The sequence below is a fragment of the Hyaena hyaena genome, unplaced genomic scaffold (genome assembly GCF_003009895.1).
Source record: "Hyaena hyaena isolate Hyena2069 unplaced genomic scaffold, ASM300989v1 scaffold_620, whole genome shotgun sequence".
Lineage (NCBI taxonomy): Eukaryota > Metazoa > Chordata > Mammalia > Carnivora > Hyaenidae > Hyaena > Hyaena hyaena.
Window position 1 is genome coordinate 635,885 of NW_024081254.1, and position 21,235 is coordinate 657,119.

Here is a 21,235-nt window from a genome sequence, read left to right on the forward strand (position 1 = left end):
GCAGCCCACTCACAACTTCTCCTGAGGACCTGCCCACTCCAAGCCTGCTGATCTTGCCCTGGGCTCAGCACAATTTTTGTTAACGCTGCGCACAAGCCCCACCCAACATCTGCCTCTGCATGCCAGGCCCCCACAGCAACCCCATTTCAGGGGGTCTGGCCTAGGACAGAGGCTCAGTGCAAATTTTGGCTAACATCCCACCCACCTACCCAGCCAATGCATGCACAGATGTCGTGTACCCCAGCAGCTGCTCTCCACACCCAGCTGCCTTGTTCACAGACACTGTGCACCCCTGGCCATTGACTGCTCCCCTGGCCGCACTCCCAGCTGCCAGTCCTGTCTTTAGGGAAGCTGGCCTAGGACTGGTGGCTCAGCCCAGGTGCTGCCCAGATACTGCAATGTTGCCCTGGCCACCACCACCGCCCCCATGCGCCATGCTCCCTGGCCACCCGGCTGTGGGGATCCAGCCTACAACAAGTGGGTCAGTGCAAATTCTGCTAATATTACCACCCTGCCCTGAAGCCCTCCTGCTGCCACACCCTCTCAGCGCTGGCCTGCCTGGAACTCACTAACATCATAGAGAGCAAGCACAGCCCATACAAAGAGTCAGTGCAGACATCTAGACTGGAAGGAAAATGACTCAGATGCAATAGCAGAACACAAACAACACACATAGGAGACTGAAATGCCAGGTCCTAGCGAACAGGGGACACTGCACTACAAGGTACTGCAGGACCTCTTCTTGATAAAGCAGCTACTTTCCAGAGCAGAAGATGTATCTGACTTTCCTAACACAGAGAAAGATAGACAAAACGAGGACACAGAGAAATATGGTCCAAATGAAAGGACAGGACAAAATCACGGTAGGAGATCTAAGTAAAAATGAAATAAGTAATATGCCTGATACAGAATTTAAAGTACTAATCATAAAGATACTCAGTGGACTTCAGAAAAGGGTGGAGGACATCAGTGAGACTCTTAACAAAGAGAAAAAAGGAACACCTTAAAGATGAAGACCTTAGGGGTGTCTGGGTGGCCCAGTTAGTTAAGTGTCCGTCATGATCTTGTGGTTCAAGCCCCATTTCTGGATCTGTGCAGACAGCTTAGAGCCCGGAGCCTGCTTCATATTCCGTATCTCCATATGTCTCTGCCCCTTCTCCACTTGCACTCTGCCTCTCTTTCAAAATAAATAAACATTAAAAGAAAAGATGAATATCTCAGTGAATGAAAATAAAAATAAAACAGATGGACTAAATAGTAGGCTATCGGTGCAGAGGAATGTATCAGTGACCTGGAGGATAGAGTAATGGGAAGCAATCAAGCTGAACAGGTGAAAGATAAATACTACATAATGAGAATGGACTTAGGGAACTCCATGACCCCATCAAGAATAATAACATTTGCACTCTAGGGACCCCAGAAGGAGAAGAGAGAGAAGGGGTCCAGAAAATATGTTTGAGTAAATCATAGGTGAAAACTTTCTGAATTTGGAAGGGAAACAGAAATCCAGACTCAGGATACACAAACATCTTCCAACAAATTCAAACCGAAGAAGTTCTATACGAAGTAACATAGTAATTTAAATGGCCCAAAAATAGTGACAAGAAAGAAGTTTTAAGATTGCAAGAGAAAAGATAGTTACATACAAAGGAAACACTTTAAGGCTATCGGCTTATTTTTCAACAGAAACTTTGCAGGCCAGAAGAGAGTGGTATGATGTATTCAAAGTGCTGAAAAGGAAAAACATCTTCAGCCAAGAATACTCTACCCAGTAAAGTTATTATTCAAAAGAGAAGGAGAGATAAAGGGTTTCCCAGGCAACAAAAGTTAAAAGAATTCATGACCACTGTGTCAGCCCTACAAGAAATGTTAAGGGGGATTCCAGGAGTGGAAAACAAAAACCATGAGTAAGAGTAAGAAAAACAGGAAGCATAAAATAAAAGCATGTAAAAAAAATGATACTAGATATCTAAAACATGGAGGGGAGAGCAGTAAAGAAGGCATTAACAAATAAGTGACCATAAGCTTAATATAGACTGATATATGCAGACGATGTTACATATAAACCAAATGGTAACCTAAATCAAAAAACAATAACAGATATGTAAAAGATAAAGAGGAAGGAACCCAAGTATATCAGTAGAGAAAACCAGCAAACCTTGAAACAGAGAAAGAGGAAAAACGATCAGAGGAAAACTACAAAAACAACCACAAAACAAGTAAAAAAATGGCAATAAACACATAGCTATCAATAATTACTTTGAACATAAATGGACGAAATTCTCCAATCAAAAGACATAGGGCAGGGGCGCCCGGGTGGCTTAGTCGGTTAAGCGTCTGACTTTCGCTCAGGTCATGACCTCGCGATTCGTGGGTTCGAGCCCCACGTCGGGCTCTGTGCTGACTGCCAGCTCAGAGCCTGAAGCCTGTTTCAGAGTCTGTATCTCCCTCTCTCTCTGACCCTCCCCTGCTCATGCTGTCTCTCTCTCTCCTAGAAATAAATAAAATATTAAAAAAAAAAAAAGACATAGGGCAATAGTGTGAATAAAAAACCAAAGTCCAACTGTAAGTTGTCTACAAAAGACTCATTTCAGATATAAAGACACCTGCAGCTTAAAAGTGAGGGTACGGAGGAACATTTATCATGTAAATGGATATCAAAAGAAAGCCACAGTAGCAATGCCTATATTAGACACAACAAACTTTAAAACAAAGTCTGTAAAAGGTGACATGGGGCACCTGGGTGGCTCAGTGGGTTGAGCATCTGACTTCAGCTCAGGTCATGATCTCATGGTTTGTGGTTTCAAGACCCATGTTGAGCTCTGTGCTAACAGCTCAGAGCCTAGAGCCTGCTTCAGATTCTGTGTCTTCCTCTCTCTCTTCCCCTCCCCCACTTGTGCTCTGTCTCTTTCTCTCTCTTTCAAAAATAAACACTTTTTAATTTTTTTTTAAATTTATTTCTGAGAGAGGGAGAGAGAGACAGAGTGAGCAGGGGAGGTTCAGGTTCAGAGAGAGAGGGAGATAACAGAATTCAAAACAGTCTCCAGGCTCTGAGCTAGCTGTCAGCACAGAGCCCAACGTGGGGCTCAAATCCATGAACTGTGTGATCATGACCTGAGCTGAAGTCAGATGCTCAACCCACGAGCCACCCAGGTGCCTCTAAAATAAACATTTTTTTTTTTTTTTTACAAATAGTTTATTGTCAAATTAGTTTCCACATAACACCCAGTGCTCATCCCCACAAGTGTCCTCCTCCATGCCCATCCCCCTCTTCCCCCCACATCCATCAGTCCTCAGTTTTTGTCAGCATTCAAGAGTCTCTCATGGTTTGCCTCTCTCCCTTTCCTCCACCATTTCCGCCCTTCTTCTCCCCCTTGTTCCTCCGTCAAGTTCCTCCTAATCCTCCTATACGTGCAAACATATGACATTTGTCCTTCTCTGCCTGACTTATTTCGCTCAGCATAACACCCTCAAGGTCCATCCATGTTGCTACACATGGCCAGATTTCATTGTTTCTCATTGCCATGAAGTATTCCATGGTATAGATAAACCACATCTTCTTGATCCATTCATCTGTTGATGGACACTTAGGCTCTTTCCATGTTTTAGCTATTGTGGAGAGTGCTGCTATGAACATTGGGGTACATGTGCTCCTATGCATCAGCATTTCTGTATCCCTCGGGTAAATTCTTAGCAGTGCTATTGCTGGGTCATAGGGGAGTTCTATTGTTAGTTTCCTGAGGAACCTCCACACTGTTTTCCAGAGGGGCTGTACCCGTTTACATTCCCACCAACAGTGTAGGAGGGTGCCCGTGTCTCCACATCCTCGCCAGCATCTAGAGTTCTCTGATTTGCTCATTTTAGCCACTCTGACTGGCGTGAGGTGGTATCTCAGTGTGGTTTTGATTTGTATTTCCCTGATGAGGAGGGATGCTGAGCATCGTTTCATGTGTCTGTTGGCCATCTGGATGTCCTCTTTGGAGAAGTGTCTGTTCATATCTTCTGCCCATTTCTTCACTGGGTTGTTTGTTTTTCGGGCGTGTAGTTTGGTGAGTTCCTTATAGAGTCTGGATATTAACCCTTTATCTGATATGTCATTTGCAACTATCTTTTCCCATTCCGTTGGTTGCCTATTAGTTTTCTGGGTTGTTTCCTTGGCTGTGCAGAAGCTTTTAATCTTGATGAGGTCCCAATCATTTACTTTTGCTCTTGATTCCCTTGCTTTTGGGGATGTGTCAAGTAAGAAGTTGCTGCGGTGGAGGTCAAGGAGGTTGTTTCCTGCTTTCTCCTCTAGGGTGTTGATAGTTTCCTGTCTCACGTTCAGGTCCTTTATCCATAAAATAAACACTTTTTCAAAAGACAAAGACACTATAAAATAATACATGGGACAATCCAACAAGAAGATATAACAACTAAATATCTATGCACCCAACATGGAAGCAACCAAATACATGAAAAAATTAAGAACAAACACAAGAGAACTAATTGACAGTACTACAAAAATAGTAGGGGACTTTAACACCCCACTTACATCGATGGGCACATCATCCAAACAGAAAATAAATAAAGAACTGTGGCTTTGAATGATACACTGGACCAGATGGATTTAACAGATATATTCAGAACATTCCATCTAAATACAGCAGAATGCACATTCTTTTCAAGTGCACAGGGAACATTCTCCAGAATAGATCACATATTAGGCCACAAAACAAGCCTCAACAAACTCAAAATGACTGAAGTCATACCATGCATCTTTTCTGACCACAACACTATGAAATTAGAAATCAACCACAAAAAAAATTCTGGAAAGACCACAAATACATAGAGTTCAAATAACATGCTATTAAACAATGAATGGGTCAAACAAGAAATCAAAGAAGATATCAAAAAGTACATGGAATCAAATGGAAATGAAAACACAACAGTCCAAAACCTTTGGGATGCAGCAAAAGATTTTAAGAGGGAAGTCTATAGCAATACAGGCCTATCTCAAGAAGGCAGAAAAAGCTCAAATAAACAACCTAACCTTACACCTACAAGAGCTAGAAAAAGAACAACAAAACTCCAAAACAGCAGAATGAAGGAAATAATAAATATTAGGGCAGAATATATATAGAAACTAAATATATATATATTTATATATAAAGAACTTTTTATATACTTTATATATATATACTTTTTTATATTACTTTATATATGTATAAAGTATATAAACTTTTTATATAGTTTATATATATACTATATATATTTAGTTATATACTTTATATATATATATGTATATATATATATATAGAATAGAATAAAATAAATCAATAAAACCAGGAAAAGTTCTTTGAAAGGATAAAAAAAAAACTGATAGAGTGAGACCGAGAGACAGAGAGAGACAGAGAGAGCGAAAGACTTAAATAAAATTACCAATGAAAAAGGAGAAATAACCAACACCACAGAAATGCAAACAATTGTAAGAGAATATTATTAAAAATATATACTAACAAATCAGACAACTTAGAAGAAATGGATAAATCCCTAGAGACATTTGAGCTACCAAAACAGAAGCAGGAAGAAAATTTGAACAGACCAATTACCAGCAAGGAGATTGAATGAGCAATCAAAAAACACCGAACAAACAAAACTCCAAGATGATATAGTTTTACAGGTGAATTCTATCAAACACTTAAAGAAGAGTTAGTACCTATACTACTGAAACTATTCCAAACAATAGAAGAATAGGGAAAACTTCCACTTTAACTCTGTGAGGGGAGTATCACCCTGATGCCAAAACTAGATAAAGACACCACAAAAAAGGAAGGCTACAGGCCAATATTGATGATGAACATAGAAGCAAAAATCCTCAACAAAATACTAGGAATCAGAATCCAATGATACCTTAAAAAAATCATTCATTCACCACAATCATGTAGATTTATTCCAGGAATGCAAGCATGGTTCAGTATTCGCAAAGTGATAAACTTGATACATTCCCTCAATAAAAGAAAGGATAAAAATTATATGATCATCTCAATAGATGCAGAAAAAACATGTGACATAGTATGACATCCATTCATGATAAAAGACCTCAATAAGTAGGTCTAGAGGGAACATACCTCACCATAAAAAAGGCCATATATGAAAAGCCCACAGTGAACATCATAGTTAATGGGGAAAAACTGAGAGCTTTTCCCCTAAGGTCAAGAACAACACAAGCATGTCCATTCTCACCACTTTTATTCAACACAGTACTGGAGGTCCCAACCATAGCAACAGACAACAAAACCAACTTGGTAGGAAAGAAATAAAACTTCCACTATTTTCAGATGACGTGACAGTGTAGACAGAAAACGCTAAAGATGCCACCAAAAAAACTGTTAGAACTGATAAATCAATGTGTAGTAATCTACTGCATTTCTATACACTAATAATGAAGCAGTAGAAAGAGAAAGTAACTAAACAATCCCATTTACAACTGCACCAAAAAATAATAAAAATAACTAGGAACAAACCTAACTAAAGAGATGAAAGACCAGTATTCTGAAAACTGTAAAACAATGATGAAGGAAATTGAAGGTGACACAAAGAAATGGAAAGATATTCCATGCTTGTAGATTGGAAGAACAAATATTGTTAACATGTCTGTGCTACACAAAGCAATCTACAGATTTAGTGTAATCCCCATAAAAATACCAACATTTTTCACTGAACTAGAACAAAAAAATTTTTTGATTTATATAGAACCACAAAAGACCCTGAATAGCCAAAGCAATTTTGAAAAACAAACAAAGTTGGAGGCACCAGAATTTCAGACTTCAAGTTATATTACAAAACTGTAGTAATCAAAACAGTATGGTATGGTAATCAAACAGTATGGTATGGGCACAAAAATAGACATATAGATCAATAGAACAGAACAAAAAAACTCAAAAAGAGACCCACAATTATACCATCAATTAATCTTTGACAAAGCAGGAAAAAATATGCAATGGGAAAAAGACAGTCTCTTCACCAAATGGTGTTGGGAAAATTGGTCAGCTAGATGTAAAAGAAAAAAACTACTTTCCTTCACCATACACAGAAGCTCCAAATGGATTAAAGGCATAAATGTGAGACCTAAAGCATAAATATCCTAGAAGAGACAACAGGGAGTAATATCTCTGACATGAGGCTGTAGAAACATTTTTCTAGATATATCTCCTGTGGCAAGGGAAATAAAAGTGAAAATAAACTATTGATATTTCATCAAAATAAAAAGCTTCTGCACAGTGAAGGAAACAATCAACAAAACTAACATTATTGAGAAGATATTAGCAAATGACATACACGTTAAAAGACTAATAACCACAATACACCTCTACACCTCCAAAATAAATAATCCAATTAAAAAATGAGCAGAAGACATGAAAGACATATCTCCAAAGAAGATGTACAAATGGCTAGCAAACACATGAAAAGATGCTCAACATCATAAATCATCAGGGAAATGCAAACAAAAATACAATGAGATATCACCTCACACCTATCATAATGGCTAAAATAAAAAACTCAACAAACAACAAGAGTTGGAGAGGTTGTAGAGAAAAAGGAATGCTCTTGCTCTCTTGGTGGGAATATAAACTGGTATGACCACTGTGGAAAACAGTACGGAGGTTCCTCAAAGAGTTAAAAATAGAACGATCCCATGATCCAGCAATTCCACTACTGAGTATTTACCCAAAGACCATAGAAACACTAGTTCAAAGGAATGCACGCACACTTATGTTTATAGCAGCATTATTTACAATAGCCAAGTTATGGAAGCACCCCAAGTGTCCAACTGATAGATGAATGGATAAAAAAGATGTATAAATACACAATGGAATATTACTGGGCCATAAAAAATGAAATCTTGCCATTTGCAATGACATGGTTGGAGCTTGAGAGTATAATGCTAAGTGAAATAAGTCAGTCATAGAAACACAAATACCATGGGATATTGCTCATATGTGGAATTTAAGAAATAAATAAGTGAAAAATGAGCAAAGAAAAAAAAGAGAGAGAGAAACTAAGAAATAGACTCTTAATTATACAGAGATAAGTCATGGTTACCAGCGCGGAGGTGGTTGGGGGATGGGTTCAATAGGCTATGGGGATTAAGGAGGGCACTTGTCATGATGAGCACCAGGTGATATACGTAAATGTTGGATCGTTATATTGTATACCTGAAACTAACATAACACTATATGTTAATTTTACTGGAATTTAAAATTTTTAAAAATATTCCTGTACTAAAAAGAAAGAGAATTAGAATATGAGAAAGAAAAACTCTGCATTTTTCAATAAAAGAGATCTGACAATTTTCTTTTTCTGTATTAGAATGGGAGATTAATCTCAGTAGGAACTTGGCCTTTCTTATTTGTCTTCAATTGCCTACAACCATTCCTAGAATCTTAAGCACATTCAATATTTGTTGAATGAAGACCAGCTATGCATAATCTGCAAACTACATGATCACAGTTTCTCTCAATTTTTCATTATAGACCATCCTGATAAAATCCCATCAGAACCCAAATTTGCTACTGGAAGCTGCTGACCTATAAATACATTTGGGAATTTGCCACCTTTCATGTGGCCAAGGATGGAAAGCAAGATACCTGTTTAAAAACATACTTACAAAAACGATAGTAGCACATTTTTTGAAAGGTTGCTAAATTATTTTTATAATAAACATAAGTAATTTTAGAAGATACTATAGCCAGCATACTTCAAACTACTTGGCAACGCATTAGTGGGAATCAAATTTTTTTAAGTTTATTTATTTGTTTTGAGAGAGAGAGTGCAAGCAGGGGAGGAGCAGAGAGAGAGGTAGAGAGAGAATCCCAAGCAGGCTCCACACTGTCAGTGCAGAGCCTGACACAGGGCTTGAACCCATGAACCGCAAGATCATGACCTGAGCTGAAATCAAGAGTGAGACGCTTAACCAACTGCGCCACCCAGGCACCCCATAGTGGGAATCAATGAGTCACTGCCAGCTTAAAAACATTAGAGAATAGGATACAAAATGTGAGTGTACATCATATATAATAATGTTTTGTGTTATGACAATCATTAAACTATTGTGAGAGTTACATGAACACATGTATAGGAAATGATGAATGCATTTTGGTCTGTGGATCTCAACCTTATAGAGACCTCTTCTTTGCCTCTGGTCAAACACTAGACCATGTCCAAAAGATGTTACTTTATTGCTTTCCTGGAATGACAGGGTAAAAACTTCCTTGAGACCATGTTACATAGAAAATGACTAAAATGTAGTGGAACTAATTAGATGTGTCATGTCATCTATTTTATGGGATCAATCAAAGAGAATGGTAAACATAATATCTTATAGCCTCAAGAAAGAAGACTGAAAGAGAAGATAAAAGACACGGAAAATGTTGAACATTATCTGAGTCCTGTGCTTCTGGAAAACAGCAATGATGAAGAGATTTCCCAAACCTTTGTGTTCTAGCAAATGACTAACTGCAAAGGACCCACCAGTTCTCACATGTTGAGAGAAGACCCATCTCCACCTTTCCTCATGACTCCCATAGAGTCATGTAGATGTAAACATTACCTGCCTCTATAAAACCCTAGGCCCCCTCCCTTTTTTCAAGGCACTCACTATTAAAGAATATTTTCCCTATTGCAATAGTTTGAATAAATGGCGTCCTTAATTGGCTGGTGTATCTTATCATTTGGTGCCATGACTTGGATAGAGTGGTTCTTTTTTTTTTTTAATGTTTTTTTAATTATTTATTTCTAGGAGAGAGAGAGACAGCACGAGCCACGGGAGGGCCAGAGAGAGGGAGTCACAGACTGAAACAGGCTCCAGGCTCTGAGCTGGCAGTCAGCACAGAGCCCGACGCGGGGCTCGAACCCACGAACCGCGAGATCATGACCTAAGTGAAAGTCGGACGCTTAACCGACTAAGCCACCCAGGCGCCCCATTGGATAGAGTGGTTCTTACATTCGGATCCTTGTTTACTCCTGGGAAGTAATGAGGCCTCTCAGGACCCACTGTCCTTCAATCCTGGTCCAAGGACCCAGTGATGAATCAATTCCCTGGTCCTGTGATATAGACTCTAGTCCATTGGTAGCATGACAAAGATTTTATTTTTATTCCTTTTCAGAACTCACTTGTTTTCCGGTGCTAGCTTCTTCTAATTTTGCAGTCTAGGGGCACCTGGGTGGGCTGAATTTGTTAAGCTTAGGTAGCTTGATTTCAGCTCAAGTCTTGAGATGGAGCTCCACATTGGGCTCTGGGCTGGGTGTGGAGCCTGGTTAAGATTCTATCTCTCCTTCTGCCCCTCCCCCACTCACACACTCTTTAGTTAATTTGTGGTCTGGCCATTTGGTGATCTCTATAAAAGGAATAATGATCTATAAAGATCTTATCTCTCTTAGGTGAAAGATGACAGAGAATTTGGTTTGTGACACTTTTCTGTTTTTCTATTTTGTCTGTTTTGAGCTCAAATTAAAATTCATACCCACGGGGAAGCAAACAGCTCTTTGACATGGACCAGTGACTTCTGTGATTCTGTGTTTATTCTTCACCCATGGCTTAAATTTTAGAATTGAAACTAAACTCTCTGTCCTGTTTGTATGTGTACGTCTATAGTTCAAAAAGGATTTGACCTCTCGTTGTGTGCCTAGGTAATATTTCCCTGTCTCAGGACAGCAAAATAGATTATAAAATCTCTTGAAGGAGCTCTATTCTAGTTGTTTTAGAAATAATCATTTATATAAAGTGAGTATTTCTAAAATCTCTAAAGATTAAGAAATTTAATACTAAACTGAGTTACTCAATACTGGACTGATACTAACTGAGCTAATTAGTGGATGTCCACTAGGCTATCTAGATCATTGCTAAGTCACACTGAATACTGGAATATTGATAGTTAAGCATAATTTTAAGTTTATATACTTTCTCCCTTTCATTTCTATGTATTACACAGGCTAGATAATGTTTGGGTCTGTTAATAAATGTGTTCATTTTTGCCATTTTGTAAAGTTGTACTATAGGGGATGTGAATCATTATTAAGAGTTGTGAGATGTGGGGGCGTCTGGGTGGCTCAGTCAGTTAAGCATCCAACTTCAGCTCAGGTCATGATCTCATGATTCTTGAGTTCAATCCCTATGCCAGGTACTGTGTTGACAGCTCAGAGCCAGGAACTCGCTTAGATTCTATGTCTCACTCTCTCTCTCTGCCTTTCTTGTGCTGTGTTCGGTCTCCTTCTATCTCAAAAATAAACATTAAAAATTTGTTTAAAAAGAGGTGTGGGATGTATATTCATGAGCTCTGCTCATCTGCTACAAATGTTAGTATATCACAGACAGTTCACTCCTTTTTCCCCTCTGTGAAATAAATGTTACTGTGGTTTAAAATTATAATCAATATGTGTGAATGAGCCTCTACTAAGATTACTAGTGACAAAGCAGTTCAACTTTGTATGCAAGACTTGTAGGATGTATTTTTGTTAAGGAAAAGAATAGTATAACTATCCTAAAGTCAAATGGCTAGTTGTCAATGTGTAGGGCAAAACCGGAATGAAGGCAGAAAGATGGAAGAAAGCTTGCAGAAAAGGAAGCTGTATTATTTGCTGTAGTCAAAGCTGGCTAGGGTTTGATGGATTCATTTATAAGATTTTCAAAAAGAGCTTTAGTATCAAATACTATAACTGATGCAAAGCAGAATTTGTTTTTCTGTCTGTTAAAAAGACAAGCTTCTCCCTCAATTATTAGTCTACTCTTTAAAAAAAAATTTTTTTTAATGTTTATTTATCATCGAAAGAGAGAGAGAGACAAATCATGGATCATGGGAGGGGCAGAGAGAGGGAGACACAGAATCTGAAAGAGGCTCCAGGTTCTGAGCTGTCAGCACAGAGCCCAATGTGGGGCTAGAACTCACAAACTGTGAGATCATGACCTGAGCCGAAGTCGGATGCTCAACCAATTGAGTGCCCCTAGTCTACTCTTAAGAAGATGTTATAAATGTTTTCCTTTACCTTCTGAAAAATCTCCCCAGGGGGCAAAGATTCTGTGTCTTAGAATAATTTTCTGGGTGTTATGTTATCTTTATCATGTCACTGACTATCTAAGAGAACAAAGTGTTACTTTGAAAAAGCTAAAATTCTAGGGGCACCTGGGGTGGCTCAGTCCATTAAGCATCTGACTCTTGATTTTGGCTCAGGTCATGATCTCAGAGCTCATGAGTTTGATCCCCACACTGGGGTCTGTGCTAACAGCACAGAATGGAGCCTGCTTGGGATTCTCTGCCTCCCCCTCTCTCTGTCCCTCCCTCCCTCTCTCAAAAATACATACATACATACAATACATTCATACATACATACATACATACATAAACATAAAAAAAAGAAAAGCTAAGATTCTTTACAATCATGTTACTGTGTGTGTATACATTTAAAACTATTTACTGTCACTTTAAACAGGTAGTCAAGTATTTCCCCAGCCTCAGGAACCCATGATCTTATCTTAATCAGATATTCAAATCTCCTGACAACTTTTGAGATCTTCTTTTCCCAAAACTGATTCTTACATGACATCTCTTGCATCTAAAACTGTCTTTGAAACATTCCAAGGGCTTCCTGGGAATCACAAATGTTTTGTTACAGCACCTTGTAAAAAAAAGAGAGATGGTAAAACAAATTAGGTTTATTTGCTGTGTTGCTATTGATGAGTTCCATTGGAGTCGTCTAATCAGAAGCTACACTTGGCTTTCCCTATGGAAGCAAAATGTCATTACTATAAATATTTCAGAAATTGTGTGCTGTATGGGGAGTTCCTAGAGGATCATCAATGGCCTTGCTGCTTATGTTTCCATTTGAGCCCTGGTGCTGTGTTGCCTGACAGTAAACAGTAAGCATAGTTATTACCAGTCATGGTTTCAGTTATTTTTAAAATGTTAACTTGGTCACAGCTTTACTTTGTATATTTGAAACTCACATCTTCTAAGCCAGTGGTGTTCAATTGTGGAATCTTGCAATGAACCCTCATCAGATCTATTGCTTTCAAAAATTATCCATAATATGTTAGTCACCATCATGGTAAGCCCTTTGTCATCCATAGATGGATTTTGCTTTAGTTTGGTGCTTCCCTGAAGGCTCTTACAAATCAGCTACATTCAGGCTAGAGTACATTGTCTTCAGCGAATGATTGTGTCAGAGCCCCATATGCTGGGTTCCTTTCTGGTTGAGGCAGAGCTTTCTGATGACATTGCTTCAACAGCCTGGACACCATACCAGAGGACCAAGGAAAGATTTTCAGAACCCTGGTGGAGAAGGCGATGTGCTTGTGAGACTGCTAAGCCATGACGGAGTAGAAGAAGTATTATAAAGGCCCAAACAAACTGATAAGGGATGACTGTGGATTCTTGAACATTGTTGATGTTTTAATGGTCTGTTTTCTGGTCCATTTAATGGTCTGTTTTCTTTCTCGTAAGCTACCTATAATTCATAACAAGTCAATAATATATGCTTTTGCAAAGAGAAATGAAACTTTGTAAATGATATCTTTTTTTTCCTCCCTGCCTGTTGCAGAATTCAGAGACTCCTTGGAATATTCTTTTTTTTTTTTAATGTTTTATTTATTTCTAGGAGAGAGAGAGAGAGACAGTGTGAGCAGGGGAGGGTCAGAGAGAGAGGGAGATACAGACTGAAACAGGCTCCAGGCTCTGAACTGGCAGTCAGCACAGAGCCCGACGCGGGACTCGAACCCACGAACCGCGAGATAATGACCTAAGCGAAAGTCGGACGCTAAACCGACTAAGCCACCCAGGCGCCCCTCCTTGGAATATTCTTATTTCCATGACAATATAGTTGTTTGCATAGATTCAGTATGAAATTGAGTTCCTTAGGCATGCAACCATGGTTTTGCCTGAAATGTTTATTTGAGAAGATACTCATTTAATCAGATATGACCACATTAAAAAAAAAAAAAAAGGCTGACTTTATGGAGCCATGTTGATGACAAGATACGTAACTTATCGGGTTCCTAGCTGTACAGGTGAGTGTGGAAGGTCACTTCTTGGCAGGCCCTGGAAACGGGATATTCAGGGAACCTCCAGAAGAGAGGAGTTCATCCAGATTTATAGATATTACAGGTGAAATCTATTGATGAGCTCTCGGTTTAGTTTCCTAACCTCAGGAGGTTTATAAAAATCCAATCTGAGATTCCTCATAAAAATGTCCAGAAAAGCAAATGCTGCACCTATATAAATAACCAGGCCAGATCGGATAAGCCCCGCCTTATTTTGAGATCAAGAATAATTTTTTGAGAATATCTTTGATCAAAAGAGAGGTGACTATAGAAATACATTTTTTGTTTCAGTAGAAACCAAAAGCACACCATTCCAGTTTATCAGATGCAGACATGTTTGTTGCCTTTGAATTATTTGCATCTTTTATAAATTGTAGGTCACTGATAGATATGCAAACTCTGACTCATCTAGAAAAATTTACATAACTTCCTTTCCATCTGTATAAAAACTGGTTTCGGTACATAAGTATTAAACTGTACTGGATTCTGCTGCTTTGACCAAATTATGCATCGACCAGATTTGTAAATCATCCCATTTCCTTCAATATCTGGCCACAACCCTCCAAACTAACATTTCCAATTTTTCTCCCCTTTCCCTCACTCAGCATCACTGAGAAGAACTAAAAGTAAAATCCTATTGGGATTTTTAAGTTGCCTGGTAGCTAGCCCTTTTCTCTAAGATCTAACAAATCTTATAAGCTGAAGTTCAACTGAGATGAACATGGAAGGACTCACAGCTGCAAGAGATCATGCATAGGGTGGATTTACCCCAAGAGGAGCCACTGTTAGGGCCACTAGCAAAGCCTGGTGAAAACTTCAGGTCATACATTCTCTTACATGAGAGCTAAGCAAGTCTAGGCAACATCACCAAGCACACTGACATCATATTCAGGAACCTCAATGAAGGGTGCTCATAACTGAAAAAATTTGCCTCCACCAACCCCCTACAATCCAAAAGACTGGCACTCTCAGAGTTCAGCTTTTATTTCTTTACCTTAATATAATCTTTGATATTAATATTTCTTTTTTATTGCAAGCATCTCTCTTGTAAGGAGCCTGATCTTCAGGACTCTGGAACAACTGACTTTTACCACCCTCTCATCACAGTGTTTTTACAGGGACTGTGCCAACAAAAATTTTTAAGACATATTTTTCAGACCCTGGTTAGCCTCACTCAAGAGGTTTATGAGGATCACCTCTGAGTTGTTCAGGGTTGAATGATATTCATCCGTCTTGAACAAAAGGAGGAACTGATAATGTTGAGCTTTACTTACTCCCTGTGCTCCTAGAAAAGAGAAGCAGTTGAGAATTACTCCCCCAACCTTTTGTTCTCTAATATCTGTAATACATATCACCTAATTTTTTGAGGCATACCCCCATTAACTGCAATAGCCTGAATAACAGAATCTCCTTGATTTCCAGGGATATGTGGACTTTGACAGTGTCAACCCACTGCTTTCTGCTTCAGTTCATGGACTAGGAACAACTAGTATACATCACTTTTGACTGTTTTTATCTTATACCAAGACTCTATATTTAGACTTTGGACTAATGAATTTCTAAAAATAGCCACAAAGAGACTACTTCTCCTTCCCCTCAAAATTCCCACAGAATGATCTGAACATGACTTATTGTAGGGAGCCTGCCAACAAGTGGATTATGAAAAGAGCAAATCTATGTTTTCTAATAAGTTTTATGTATCTCATAAAAAGAGTCAGTGATATATGAAGAAAAACAGCAACATGTCTGTTGGGCATGAGGATCAAATAAACCTCACTATGTAACACTGCCAATGAGATTCATATCCCCTTAAAGTCCTGTAGCAGAACGCAAAACGGTATATTTCCTATCGTAGCTCTGGCTGCTAAAACAAAATACCATTGACTGGGTGGCTTAAATAACAAACATTCATTTCTCACAGTTTTGGAGGCTACCAAGTCCAAGATCAAGGTGCCAGCAGATTTACTACCTGGCGGCAGTCTACTTCCTGGTGTGCAGATGGCCACCATCTTGCTGTATCTTCACATGATCCGGAGAGAGAGAGAACGTTGATATCCACACCTCTTCTCATAAGGGCACTAATCCTATCATGGAGCTCTACTCTCCATGGGTTTCAACATGTGAATTTTAGGGGGATATCAACATTCAGTCCAGAGCGTTATCTGTGAAATGGGGTTCAAATCTCAGCCTGACCACTTGCTACATGAGTGTTATGCTTGAATTCCGTTCCCTGATAAAAGATATGTTAGAATCCTAACCCCTACAATCTCAGACTGTAATCTTATTTGGAGATAATGTCTTCTCAGAGGTAATCAAGGTAAAATGAGTTCCTCAGGGTGGGCCCTTTGCAAAGGGGAATTCCGGACACAGAGACAGAATGTATACAGGAAAGACAATGTGAAAAGTAACAGAGAGAAGAGGGCCATTTGTAAGCCATGCAGAGAGGCCTGGAATAGATCTTTCCCTCTCGGCCCTCAGAATTAACCAACTGTGCTGATATCTTGATTTTAGAGGCAAGGACTCCAGAGCTATGAGAGGATAAAGTTCTGTTGCTTAAGCCACTTAATTTGTGGCACTTTGTCACAGAGCCCTAGGAAATTGGGTAACTCGCCTTGAGGAATATACTAGACTCTTTAAGTTTTGTTTTGTTTTTATGCGGCATTACCCATCCCATAAACTGGTTGTAAACATTAATACGAGAAAAAAAAACCTCCTGTCAAAGAATGGGACACACAGTAATTGCTCAATAAAATAACTAATAGCAATGATTATGATTGTTATACTTTCCTGTTAAATAACAACAGAAACAGAAATATATCATTTTCTGCCAAAATATGATCAACATATAAGATCATATTATGGATAATATGGATAATCATCATCTCCATCCTTCTAAACATCATCACTGCACAATTTATTGAGAATTTATGCATCAGGTAATGTGCTAATTGTTTTAGATGAGGTTATATTAATGTTCATATTAATTCATTTAATGTTCATAATAATTTTGCTAACAATTCCCACGATTTAGGAATTATTGTAGTCTTTTGTATGTGTGGAAACTGGAGCTTACATTAGTTGTCTTGACCAATTTAAAAGTAGTATAGACAATATGGGGAAGAAAAGAAGTGGGGCATTTGACTCCAAAGCATGAGCAACTTATGACAATGCTCTTTCTAGGACAGCATTTCTATTTTAGAAACCCATTAAAGAAACCCATAAAAATGAACCCCTAATGGAGTTCCATATTCTGTTATAGGATTTAACTTTTTAATTCATTTTGAGGCCTGTGAATAGACCACTTCTTGCACTTCATTGGTTTCTCTCACTATCTTGCATGTCAAGTGTGCAGCACATTTAGGGGCTTATGTGTTGTGTTGATGGATTTTTCTGGGATAATATTTTCTGTGAATGTGACAGATGTGCCACCAGAGGCTTTGTAAATTAACTCAACGGCATACTCTTGAGCCCACACAGATGAAGAACCAAAAGAACATTTTTATCAGCCAACATATTGAGAGAAGGGGAAAAAAAACCCTCCTATACACATACAAAGAAATAAATAGAGACGATTCTTAATTTATTTCATTGCATTCTACCTGGAAGTTTCTTGGGAGAATTTAAAATTGCTACTCTTAGATTTTTTGTGGCCGTGGTTTTCAAAGTATGATCTACCGACCAGCGGCACGAGCAAGGGCATTGGCGTCACATGGGAACTCACCAGAAATGAACATTCTGGAGTACTGGCCCCCCCAAAACTCCAACCTACTGATCAGAAACTCTGAGGCTGGGACACAGAAATCTGTGCTTTCACAGATAATCTGTGAATAGGATATATGCTAAAGTTCGGGACTACTGTTTTATAGAATAACCTTAGAGTTCCACCTTCCATTCTTCTATTGATACTATTGCTATGAAAGACTGTGGTCTAAAGACTCTTGGGAAGTCTCAGGTGCCCTTCATTCCCCTGATCTTCTAACACGTTGTTGACTCTGCTTTGGATGAGATGGAAACAGCTGTCAGCCCAAACAGCTTTTTCATATAATAGGTTAAATTACAAAATAGAAGAGCTGGGGTGGGTGTGAGGTCTTCATAACTCTTTTTTGTTTCTGAAATATTTTTATCTTGAAATAAGTAGAGATTCATAGGAAACTGCAAAAATCTACAGGGAGGTCCCACCCATGTACTCTTTGTTGAGTTTTTCCCAATAGTAACATCTTGACAAAATGGACTTCCCATCATGACCAAGAAATTGACGTTTATACAGTCCACTAAAAACTTATTCAGATTTCACCAGTTTTAAATGCAGTCATTTGGTATATGTTTGTATTTTTCATGTGTATAGATTCAAGTGACCACTGCTGCTCAAGATACTCTAGCAGAGCAAATGTTTTCAGTTTTGATGAGGTTCCATTTATGAGTTTTTCCTTTTATGGATCATACTTACTATGTCAAGTCTAAAACTTTACCTAGCCCTACACCCTAATAATTTTCTCCCATGTGTTTTCCTCAGGTTTTATAGTTTTATATTTTACCTTTAAGTCTGTGATCAGTTTTGAATTATTTAAGTTTATTTATTTTAAGAGAGAGCGAGAGCGTGCATGAGAACATGGAACGGGCAGAGAGAGAGAGAGGGAGAGAGAGGGAGGGAGTGGGAGAGGGGGAGGGAGGGAGGGGGGAGAGAGGGAGAGAGATAGAAAGAGAGAGATGAAGAGAGAGAATCCCAAGCATGCTCTGCATTGTCAGCACAGAGCCTAATGTGGGGCTCGAACTCATGAACTAGAATCATGACCTGAGGCAGAACTGAACGCTAACTGACAGGGTTACTCAGGCATCCCTGAATTAATTTTTTATGTTAATTATTTTTGACAGAGAGAGAGAGAGAGAGAAGGGGAGGGGCAGAGAGAGAGGGAGACACAGAATCTGAAGCAGGCTCCAGGCTCTGAGCTGTCAGCACAGAGCCCAATGTGGGACTAGAACTCACAAACTGTGTGATCATGACCTAAGCTGAAGTTGGACGCTTAACCAACTAACTGAGCCACCCAGGAGCCCCTGAATTAATTTTTATACAAGATGTGAGAGTTATGTAGATACTGTTTTCCCCCCAGACACCCAACTGCTCAGCACCACTTTTTTAAAAGGTGAGGTTTCTTCACTGTCTCACTCTTGCACCTTTGTCAAAACTTAGGCATGTTTCTCTGGCTTTATTTTCGAGTTCTCTATTCTGTTCCATTATCACATGGTCTTGATTAACTGTAGCTCTAGAAAGCCTAACAGCAGGGTGAGTTGTTCCAACTACTGTATTCATTTTTAAAAAATTGTTGTAGTGTTTCCAGGTGCTTTGCATTTCCATATAAATTTTAGATGAAGCTCTATTCTGAAAAATGCCTGCTGGTATATTTCATCAGATTAAGTGTGGTGAAGAAACTAAGGAGTCAAAAAGTTAAGAGATTTCCTTCTGGCCTTCTAGCTAGTAAGTTGAAGAACAAGCAGAATTGAGGTCTGTAGACTTCCAAAATAGCCATCCACTCCCTGCACCTTAGGGTCTCTCTCCTCTAGCTGCCAAGATCTTAGGTGGAAAATAGGGTTCTGTTAAGGAATACACAGCATCTTCCTATGCAATTCAGGCACATCTTTGGCCTGGTCAGTTTCTGGCTGTCAAGTTCAGTGATTTCTATAGGACATATCATGAGTCGTACCAGGTTTGATAAGAGCCTTCTGTCTTAACCTAATGGCTTAAAATGCAAATTAATTACCAAAAAAAAAAAAAAAACTTGGAGAAATAGGGTAAGCTTCTGAAACATAAAAAGTAGACATAGTCACAGCCGTCAACTTTATCATCTCTACAAGCAAATGATTACTGTGAGTGCCCATGTCAACCCAGAAGCAACTCACCAATGTGCTGATTGCTAGTACCCCTTACTTAGCCTGCTGAAGGATGATATCTCTCTCCCTGTAGTCAAGGATACCTGAGCCTCACTAGTCCAAAGCTTGACCTTGCCACTTCTCTAATAATGTGACACTATAATAGAGGAAACAGGTTTTTTGCCCTAAGGGGTTTTAAAAGTTTTCAGTAAGCACAGATTAGTGTATCTATATTTGTTCCTTTACTTGCTATTCATTGAATCAGATAGCCCCCTCTGAGCAAAAACTGACAGGAAGTCTTTATGTTTTCACATTAAAATAATAGTGCTGACGCTAAAAGATAACCACAGTTTGGCAACTGTGGTATTTGTTTGCGAATCTGTACAGCGTTGGGTGTTTTTTCCTAGAAGCATGTCGCAATTTCCAAAGATGTTCCTAGTGAATTGTTTAAATGGAAATAAATGCAGAGGGAGGGACTTATGTAATTAACTGTCAAGGTTAGCCATTCTTAAAAATTAACAGACCCAACTGAAGAGTCCAATTCCAAGTCAAAATTGTAATAACAATAAGCAAAGAGGCAATGAGAAAGCACAATCCATGGTTTCACTAGATATTTTTAGCTGTAAGCAGATCTACTTATCAACTCATAACCCAATGCCCATTGTCTACTTAACAGACCACTAAAATAGAATCCTCCCCTTTTCGGAGAAGACTTACATACTTATCTCTGAAGCACATGATCACCTTATATTCAAAACTTCCCAACCAGGAAAAATAAGCCAGCTATGTATGTCCTTGCATTCCCCCAAAATGCAGTAAAAGTAGTGTCAGGACCAAGACATCTGAAGTAGTTAAGTAAGAGATGTGAAAGAACATACTAAAATGGGCCCAGGAAAGATAGGCAACCTTGGTAGTTTTTCTAACATTCTAGGGGATGTGAAAGTTTTAGTCATATTGTGTAGACCCAGAATTTCATTGAGCTCCCTCTTCAGAACTCAGAAAGTTTGGGGAGCTTCACTCTGAATGAATACTCAGATAAGGGAAAAGATTAATAAGTGCAGTAGAAAAAAAAAAAGAAACCCCTTGAAGATAAGCAAGAAATCATTTACGTAGCATGTATATGTCTCCCGTACTTGAGATGAAGAGTGGAGACATTTTACAACACAGTTTAAGAAAATGATTCCCTAAAGGCTGGAGTTCTAATGCGGTTTTGCTTTGTTTTGATCATTTTTTAACATTTTTTGTCTGTGTAGTTTTCTCATTCCCATCTTGAGTCCTGGCAAGGAATTCTTGGTGTAT